The sequence below is a fragment of the Miniopterus natalensis genome, chromosome 7, assembly GCF_054644295.1.
Source record: "Miniopterus natalensis isolate mMinNat1 chromosome 7, mMinNat1.hap1, whole genome shotgun sequence".
In the NCBI taxonomy this organism is placed as follows: Eukaryota; Metazoa; Chordata; class Mammalia; order Chiroptera; family Miniopteridae; genus Miniopterus; species Miniopterus natalensis.
The window spans coordinates 4,382,368-4,391,290 of NC_142087.1; the positions used below are offsets into that span (position 1 = coordinate 4,382,368).

Here is an 8,923-nt window from a genome sequence, read left to right on the forward strand (position 1 = left end):
CATAACGGCCTGTGATTTTATTATACAAGGAGTTTATTGCTGGCCTAATTAGTTTCAAACTGGGCATTTCAGCTGAGGACACCTAAAAAACATCTGGTGAAAGGAGCGAGAAGGAGTCCTCGTTCTGAGCTAGTTATGGTTGGATTTCTGCATAACTCCAGTCTCCTGCGCCGGACACAAGTTATCTTTGGAAAAGTAACTGAAAAAATAAGGAAACGGTTTCTTCTTTGTGGGAACGGAGTCATCTTGTCATGGGGGAACCAAAAATGTCTTAAGGTGGACGTGCTTGGACTGTGTGTACTTTTTCACAAGCTGCCGGGATCTCAATAGCTTGCTCAAACCTAATTCAAAATGTACTTTGCTACACCACAGGGCATTTTTGCTGAGGACTTTTTCGTTTTCCCAACAGCAGCTAGCATTTTATCAATTTATCCGTCTGGAACACGGCTTGCAATCTCTTACATGCAATTGAAAGCAGAAGCGATACCACAGATTTGAAACAGCGAGTCTTGGGTGTTTTTTGCCAAATGGTAATCCTATAACAAGTCAACAAATCATATCTCTTTATATGTTTAATACAACACAAAAGGCATGAAAAGAAGATCCTAAAACTTAAGTGATTAAAGCATCTGTTTTCTAAAAATCCCAAAGTATTGGGATAACATCTTTGTTTTATTTATTTTATTTTGCTTCCTTTGGTTATTTAATATTTAGGAAAGAGATTTAAGTGTTTATAGAGTAGTCTCATACCCACAGCCACTACACTAGGTGAGCTATTTCAAGATGGAGGAAAAAATGTTAATTCCTTTAAGATAAAATAATAATATTGTGAAGTTTAAGTTCCAAGAGGAAAACAGAGTAACTATCAACTATGTATGGGATAAATCAACTCATTCAAAAAGTTCAGGTCCTTTCAAATGTAACCAGCATTGGTTGAAACTGCAAAATTTGGAGTTTTCTCCAAAGTTAAGGAGATTTTGAATACAAACACCATTTTATGGGTAGTCAAAAGCAAGATTCAAACCATCCTCATTTGTTATATAAAATTTTCGTTAACTCTTTTTAGTCTGAGGATGTCTATATGCAAGGAAGTATAAAGTTTAAGGGGTTTAAAGTGATGGGGAGAGAAAAGTGGGGGGAAATAGGGTAAAGTTGGGGGAAAGCTTTTTTCCACAAAGATTATTTTTAAAAGGAGGCTCCTCTCTCTCTTCCCCCAAATGGGCCATTGACGGGTAATACGGCTACTGGCTCAGAACTCATACTCTGGTAGCAGAAATTTCACTCAAGCAAGAAAAGAAGGGCTCATGAAATTAATACATTCGGTTTGAAATACAATTGTCCGCTGGTCATAATTTCCTTTGGAAGGGAGCTCCCTAACTCAAACATAATTCAGCACTCAAATTCTTACTTGATGTTTGTAAATCATTCTACCTCCCCTCTGCTCTGGCGAACAGCTCCCCACTCTGATATTCACTCATTCCACTGCACCTCGTAATTAAAAGGTACCTCCACCAGGAGTGATTTATACCTCCACGTTATAAAAAAAGTAATTAAAGATTACGTAGCATTTCGGGGAAAGGGGGAAGAAAAGAAAATAGTACCCATAAAAATGCGATCGGTCTTTTTTTTTTTTTTTAAATAATAATTCAGAACGCAGCCTCCTGCACTCTTGTCACTCCTAGACGAGGCTTCGCTTGGGGGTGACAGGGACCTCGCACCGCCAAAGCGCCTCAATTTCCACAGCTGAGAAATGCGCATTGGGATTTTGTGATGCGAGCATTTTTACCAGTAAGCTTTCCTAGCATTCCTTGAGCTTATAAACTATTTATTTGGGGGCAGGAAATATACTTAAGGAGCTAGGGCCAGCACGGACGTTTAACCTCCAGACTGCAGGACTAAAAATTCCATTCTCTACTTTCTCCCATTACAACAAAACCCTCGCCTCCCTCTAAGCATCCTTTGGATGTAAAGTTTTTTCAGTTTCAACTCCAACTTTCAGCAAGTGCCAGGACGCCGGCTCCGGTACAAAGCCCGGAGAGAGCTGGACCAGCGCAGGCCGAGCGCAAACGAACTTTAAAACGCAGCCTCGAGGAGAAGGCTCAGGGGCCGTCCCTGCCCCTCCCGGGATCCTGGAGGCTGCTCCTCGGCTGCCCCACAAACAGTGCCCGAGGGCGCGAGCTGGCTTCCCGGCTCCCGGTGCCTCTTTGGTCCGATTGGGGGAGCGCCCCTCATAGGGAACCGCCGGGGCCGTAAAACTAAGCAAACGCAGCCCGTCCAGAGGCGTCCACACCGCTTGCGCGACATGCACTTGTCCCGCGCGCGGGAGTGCAAACTTCAGGGTCGTTGCTCCCCGGGCGCACGGAGAAACTGAGGCCCGGGGACTGGGACAGACTTTCTCGGGAGAGGGTCTGCCCGCTGTTCGGGCTGCCCTTGTGCCTGAGGAGCCCTGGGAGCCCCGATTCGGCCCGTGCGCCCCGACAGCTGCGAAGGCCCGGGCCCGGCAAGTGCCGCAGAGAGGCGCCGGGCGAGGGGGTCCGCGTCTACCCCGGCCGGGCGAATCCCGGCGGGCGGCCCGGGGTGGGCGCCGCGGGAGGTACTCACCGCGCGCAGAGGAGAGAGCGCCCCGGCGTGGTGCGGGCTGGCAGACCGGCGGGCGCGGGTCCGGAGCGGCTGGGCGACTGCGGCGGGCACGTTGCCGCCTCTGCCGCCGCCGCTGCCTCCGCCTCCTGGGCTGCCGCGGCTGCCTCCTCCGGGAGGACCGGCCCCTTCCCCTCCCTGGGCCGGGCCCTCCCTCTGCCCCCGCCCGGGTCCCCGCGCCGATGCGTGGGCGCGTGGGGGCGCCGAGGCGCGGCGCTGGGCTTGGCGGGCGCTCACCTTCGGCGCCGGGACGCGGGGCGCGGGGCTCCGGCCCTGCAGCTGCCGCCGCGCTGCTCTCGGCGCCTCAGCCGGGCCGAGCGCGCTCGCTCCTGCGGGTCCGCGAGGCAGGCGAGGGCCCAGCCTCCACCCCACCCACCGACACCCCACACCTCCTCCCCCTGCAGCCCAGGCACGGCCCCTGAAAACGGAAAAACGGCTTGGAAGGAACCTCAGCAATTACACTGACTTCATTCATTCATTCATTCATTCATTCATTCATTCATTCATCCACCCAGTCATTCAAAGTGTGTGTCTACCGTGCGGGGTAGGGCACCTGGGAAATTCAGCTAGACTCGCTTTCTGTCCTCCCAAAACTTACGTTCACACGGAGACACAGACCGTAAACAAACAACAAGTAAAGAATCAAGACGATTTCAGAAAGTTATAATTACTGTGGAGGGGGGAAATTATGTGTTGTGGCAAAGGGACAGTGATTTTAGCCAGTGTGGTCAGGGAAGACCGCTCTGGGGAGGTGCCACCTGCATTATGAGAAAGTGCCATTGCTGGTGATATCTCAGGGATCTCCTTTCACCCATTTTACAAACAGAGAAACTGAGGCCCCCAAATTTAATAGGTTTACCCAAAGTCAGAGGTATAATCCCCTCTACATACACCCTCAAATTAAGGCAGACCACTGACTTGTCCTTTCATGGCCACCTCTTTCCATCTTTCCCACAATAAACTGTCTTGAACAGAGTCTGTGTAGCGTTTTTCTTCCTCCCACCCACTTTCTAATGTTTATGAACCCTGTTGTTAGACACCCAGGATGCTTCAGTCCGAAGACAATACCAACCACTGTCATTTATTAAACTCAATAAAATAAAGGATGCCAAGATAAATCTGGATTTCTCAGAAACAAGGAATGAATTTTAGTATAAAATTTAGTATATGTCCTATGCAATATGTGGTACATACTTACACTAAAAAAGTATTCATTGTTTCTCTGAAGTTAAATTTAACTGGGTGTCTTATTTTAATTTTCTTTGCTAAATCTGGCAGCTCTAAGCTCCACCCTTCCTTATTTCCTTTAATCTCCCAAAGAGACAGAGAGGTAGAAGCTGTTAGCCTGCCCCTTTTACAAATGATCAAGTTTAAGTTCAAAGAAGACAGAAAGCAGCTGAACCAGGGTTGAAATTCAGATCCAGCTGACTCCAAAAGCTCTTGATTTTGAGATAATGATATAACAGCCTTCAAGTCCTGTTGTAGGGTTACCGGGAAGCTGATGAAACTTAAGCTCCTGCCCCCTCGCTTGCTGGGCCCCTTTCTAAGGCCAGGATAGGGGCCTAGAAATGTGTTCACATGGTCACTTGTTCAGTTAAATGTTTGTTAAATTAACAAAAATCATTTACTTTTGACATTTAACAGCAATCAGCAGAAACCACCATATCTTTCTGCTTAGATTCCCTACTGTAGCACTTGACCTTGAGTAGGGTGGTGTGAAGAGGCCACTGGCATTTTGGGGATCCAGCCAAGGGAAAGTTGATTTGGGAGTTGTGGTATCTTTCAGCTTCTTAAAACCTGAATTTTTTGGGATTTCTTTTATTAACTCAAAGAGCTATTCACTTTTGTGCCTTAATTTTGGACTCAAAATTTCATATTCTTTTTCTTAAATAAGATCTCAAATTGTGTATGCAGCAGGCCCCACTATACCTGGATCCACGTCTGCCCATAGCTTATTCCAACCCCTTTCTACTCCCAAAACTTCAGACAAGCAAATGTATTCAGTAAGCACAGTCATTCTCCCAGGAGCTGGGTAAGGGTTAGACCTGCTGCTTCTGGTTGAAGATGACTCTTCTGCTGTCTGGATACAGACCAGACATAGATACTTGGTCTTGATTTTATCACCTCTAAAATGAAGATGACGGTAGCCATCTTGTATTATTATTGTGACAATTCACTGAGATCATGCTCTTAAAAACACTTTCTACTGTGACTATTACTGGCACTAGCAATTGCTCAACAAATATTATGACTGCACATACAACGTTACTTCCCATCACACCTTTGCAAAAAGCTCCAAGTCATTATCAATAGAGCGCCTTAATGCTCTCCAGAGGTGTTTAATTTATTTTGGCCCATGAACCTTAATATAATGTTGTTTAAACAGTGGTAGTAGACAGATTTTTTTTTTCCTTGAAGGAATAGAATGGAAAAGACTGGAATAGAAAATACCAAATGAATTCCATGCAATAAGAGAGTGTGTGTGTGTGTGTGTGTGTGTGTGTGTGTGTGTGCGTGCGCGCGCATGTGCGTGCGTGTACTGGATCAAGATGTGAAATGTATTTATTCTTGCAGATCATGCAGACAATGTTGAAGAACATTTATTAACTACGGGTACTCTGTGGAATACAAAGAGTTAATCAGTTTCTGTCCAACCATTTTACTCCTTCACCAGAATCTGGCCCATTATCTCATACATCACGGCCACACACCCCAACCTCCTGAGAGATCAACAGGAGGCAGGTGCTTATTAATTTTATTTTTCCTTCTCTTAGGGCAGTGATTCTCAACCCCTGCTGCACATTAGAATCTCCAGGGGAGCTTTTAAAAGTCCCCACCCTGGGGCCCCACCCCAGACCAATTAAACCAGACTCTGGGGGAGGGACTGAGACATCAGTATTTTTTAAAGCTCCCTGGTGATTCCAGTGTGGAGCAGAGAGAGACTGAGACAATAAGATTGTCCTGTCTTTGAGACAATAAGAACTTGACCCCAGATTCACAGGAGATGAGGTGGAAGCTGAGATAAGACTTAAGGCTCCCAATTCTTATTCAAGACCTTGAAATCCATCCACCTTCCTATGCAGGAGCTCCCGCTTTTCGTCTCTCTTTCCCTTGATTTCTTCTTGTTAAGTACTTGGGCTCATTTTATAATGACCGGTATAATAATTGCAGGCAAAATTTGAAAATGCTAAACCATGAAGCAGATTCTTTGGAGGATAGACCACAGGCACGCCTACCTGGAATAGAACACTTTTCCCCCCCAGAGTCTTCCAAGTAAATGTCCTCTAAAGCCAGAGACCAGCCTAACCTTGAAAACTACAGCCTTCGCAACATATCCAACACGCATATACACATCCTACAAGCACACACGTGTATTCTCCGTGCCTTGTTTCTATACACGTGCCTGATTTCTATATCACATACTCTCTATCCCAAAAACACAAATGCAGGCATACGTTGAATATGTCCCTAGTAAACAGATTCCCAATAGACTGCCTCTGTTTTTAATACCCAAACTTCATAGAAGGCACATTTCTCATAATCTTCAGACCAGTATTTATAAAGAAAAACTTATATCTGTATCCCCAAAACTCAGTGTAACATTTTTATCAAAATAACACACAGGGAAAGTAACTTTTCAATGACTATTGAGAGAACATCTGGACCACATTTGGAAAAATGCACCAAGAAGCAGAGAAGGGGACATGCAGTCGGATGCGGCCGTGTCATCGCATGTGCATCAACTATTTGTTGAAAACTTTCAGAATCATCTGGTGATCGGGAAGCCGTGCTTTAAGCATTTCATATCCTAACAAGCTAGTTTGACACTTGGCAGGCATTTTAAGTGTTTACTTCCATTCTAGAAAATTATCTGGGGGCTTGGGTTGACGTGTCATACATTATAATTTTTTTCCATTTAAAATCACAAGCAATCAACTCTTGGACATATTTTTAGGCAGAGCATCAGAATTTCAGGATCACCAGTGTTCAGTGGGAGACACTTATTCCCATATGGAGAGGGACGTTTGAGACACCCACACATGCTGTCCCTCGGCTCGCACCACCCCTCCAGACTCAGTCCTGTAGATCTCACCTTCACTCCATTCAGGTCTCTGCTCAAATGTCTCCACTCCAGAAAAGTCCTTCCTGACCACTCTGTCCAAAACAGCATCCTCAGCCAGCACACGCATTTATCACTCCACAACACTACATCACATATGTTTATCTGTTCACTGTTTGTCTCTCCCACCAGAATATCAGCTCCATGTGGGCAGAGACTTGACTGTTTTGCTCATTGCTATGTCCCCGGTGCCTGGAACAGTGCCTGGTGCACAGGGAGGAACTCAATAAATAGTGGATGAATGAAGACAAAATACAAATGAAAGGGTATGGCTTTTGCTCTGCCCAAAATGACCACAGTCATGCTGCCCTTTCTAATTTCCTTTACCGCCCACCCTGAAGTAAATAAAAAGGAATAAAGGTGATTGAGAAGCCCATTCCTTTGAAGAACCACAAAGAGCTGAAGATAAGGTCAAGGTTTCCTTCTCTTTTTCTTTTATGCTCTCTTTCTCTTTGTTCTTCAGCGAAGACCTGGAGGATCCAAATGGGAAACAGAGAGTAACCCAGATGGCTAAAGTCCACTCTTCCCTTCAGGGACTATTTAGGAGGCAACAGAAGCTGCCAAACGAGAGGAGAATGAGAGGAAGCTTTTGCCGGTTGATGGTAAAATCCAACAATGGAACAACTGCCTCTATGCAATGGCCCAGATCCTCTGGTTATGAACAGCTTTCCAATGGATTTGTATGTGAAGAGCCCTCACACTGCTCCAAGTAGGTTCTCTCTGCCAAGCTGGGGTCAGCTGGCTTTGCAATATTAATCCCCAGAATTTCTACCCCTTACCTCTTTGGCATTTCCTTCAAAGACATGCCACTTTTTGCTTTCTTTTTTCCATAAGGAGAAAAAGCATATAGGGTGGCTTTTAAGTACCTTTGCCTTTAGTTAAATATTATGTCTAGTGGTGAACAAAGCTGACTGGTCTTTATATATCAGGGGAATGACCTTGGAAACTCTGACTGAGAAACATCAGAGGTCTCCAGGATCCAACCAGATATTGTTCTAAATTCTAAAAGAATTTATGGCCCTGAAGACATAGGGAGCACCAAAGAGGTTACAGAAGTCTCAAAGTTTTAAAGATCTAGAGACTGCCAGTCAAGATGGCAAAGTAGGTAAACTCTGTGCTGACCTCCTCCCATGACCACATCAAAAGTGCAATTAAATTATAAGACAACTGCCTTGAGAACCACCTAAAGTCTAGCTGAACAGAAGTCCTGTAACTAAGGATGTAAAGGAGAAGCCGCACTGAAACTGGTAGGAGGGACAGAGATTTGAAAGGGGCTGGTACCACATCCACGTGTGGCAGTTAAAAAGCCCAAGGGCCCCTGAGAAGCGAGGGATCCCAGCCCCGCACTAGGCTCCCCAGCTCAGGGCACCAGTGCCAGGAAGAGGAGTCCTCATACATGTAGCTGCGAAAAACAGCCAGGTTGCACCCCAGTGAGGTGGAGGGCTGCTGTAGTCCCAGGCCTTCTTCTTGAGAAGTTTGCCAATAGACTCGTTTGTTCACAGACTCATTGACTCTGAGCTCCAGTGCCAGCTTGAAAAGTGCCAGGAGCATACGGGAAATAACTAAATTGACTAGCTGCAGGGTGAGGGGTGGAGGGGCAGGGGTCAGGGCGGCTCTCTCTGGCAACAGAAGAGTGGCCCAGTGCCATTGCTCCTTTGTTCAGCTCTTCCCCATCCAGCAGCAGGTTCAGGTGGGCCCCAAATCTGAGCTCTCCATGTACCAAAGGCCTAGAGACCTTTTGAGAGAGGAACATTTTGAGAGTGAAAGAGACACTATTAATAATAGAGCATAAACCAGGACTGTCCCAGGCAAACAAGGACAGATAGCAACCCTGCATAAGCTGATGACTTAGATACGTCCTGAGAACCAAAGACACGTCAAATTCAATCAAGTAATCACATGGGAGATAGTTGCAAACTTCCAGGAGCAGCCCTTCTTGCAGCTATGAAATTGACATAACAGTTCTCGTTATGGTTCAGGGCATCTCATCCACATCTCTGACAATCCTCTAGTGCCCTGAACCAAATCGCTGGTTGTTATGCAACCTCATGACGCTGAGAAATGGTCTCCCCAGACCCATGGGATAAAATAATGGATTCCTACGTGAACAATGAAAACACTTTCCTTGGATATCTGCAGTTCCTTATTCTGCTCTGCTGGAATCTC

The 8,923-nt window shown here is 46.0% G+C and overlaps 1 protein-coding gene across 2 annotated transcripts in view; it reads right to left on the bottom strand.

The window, feature by feature from the left end:
- The window catches only part of EYA2 (EYA transcriptional coactivator and phosphatase 2), a 201,349-nt gene extending 198,652 nt beyond the window's left edge, over positions 1 to 2,697 (bottom strand). For both annotated transcript variants that reach the window (XM_087818703.1, XM_087818702.1), the window contains exon 1: positions 2,602 to 2,697. The gene's annotated coding sequence lies outside the window, so the exon portion shown is untranslated. The remainder of the gene's footprint in view (positions 1 to 2,601) is intronic.
- Positions 2,698 to 8,923: the final 6,226 nt, after the last annotated feature.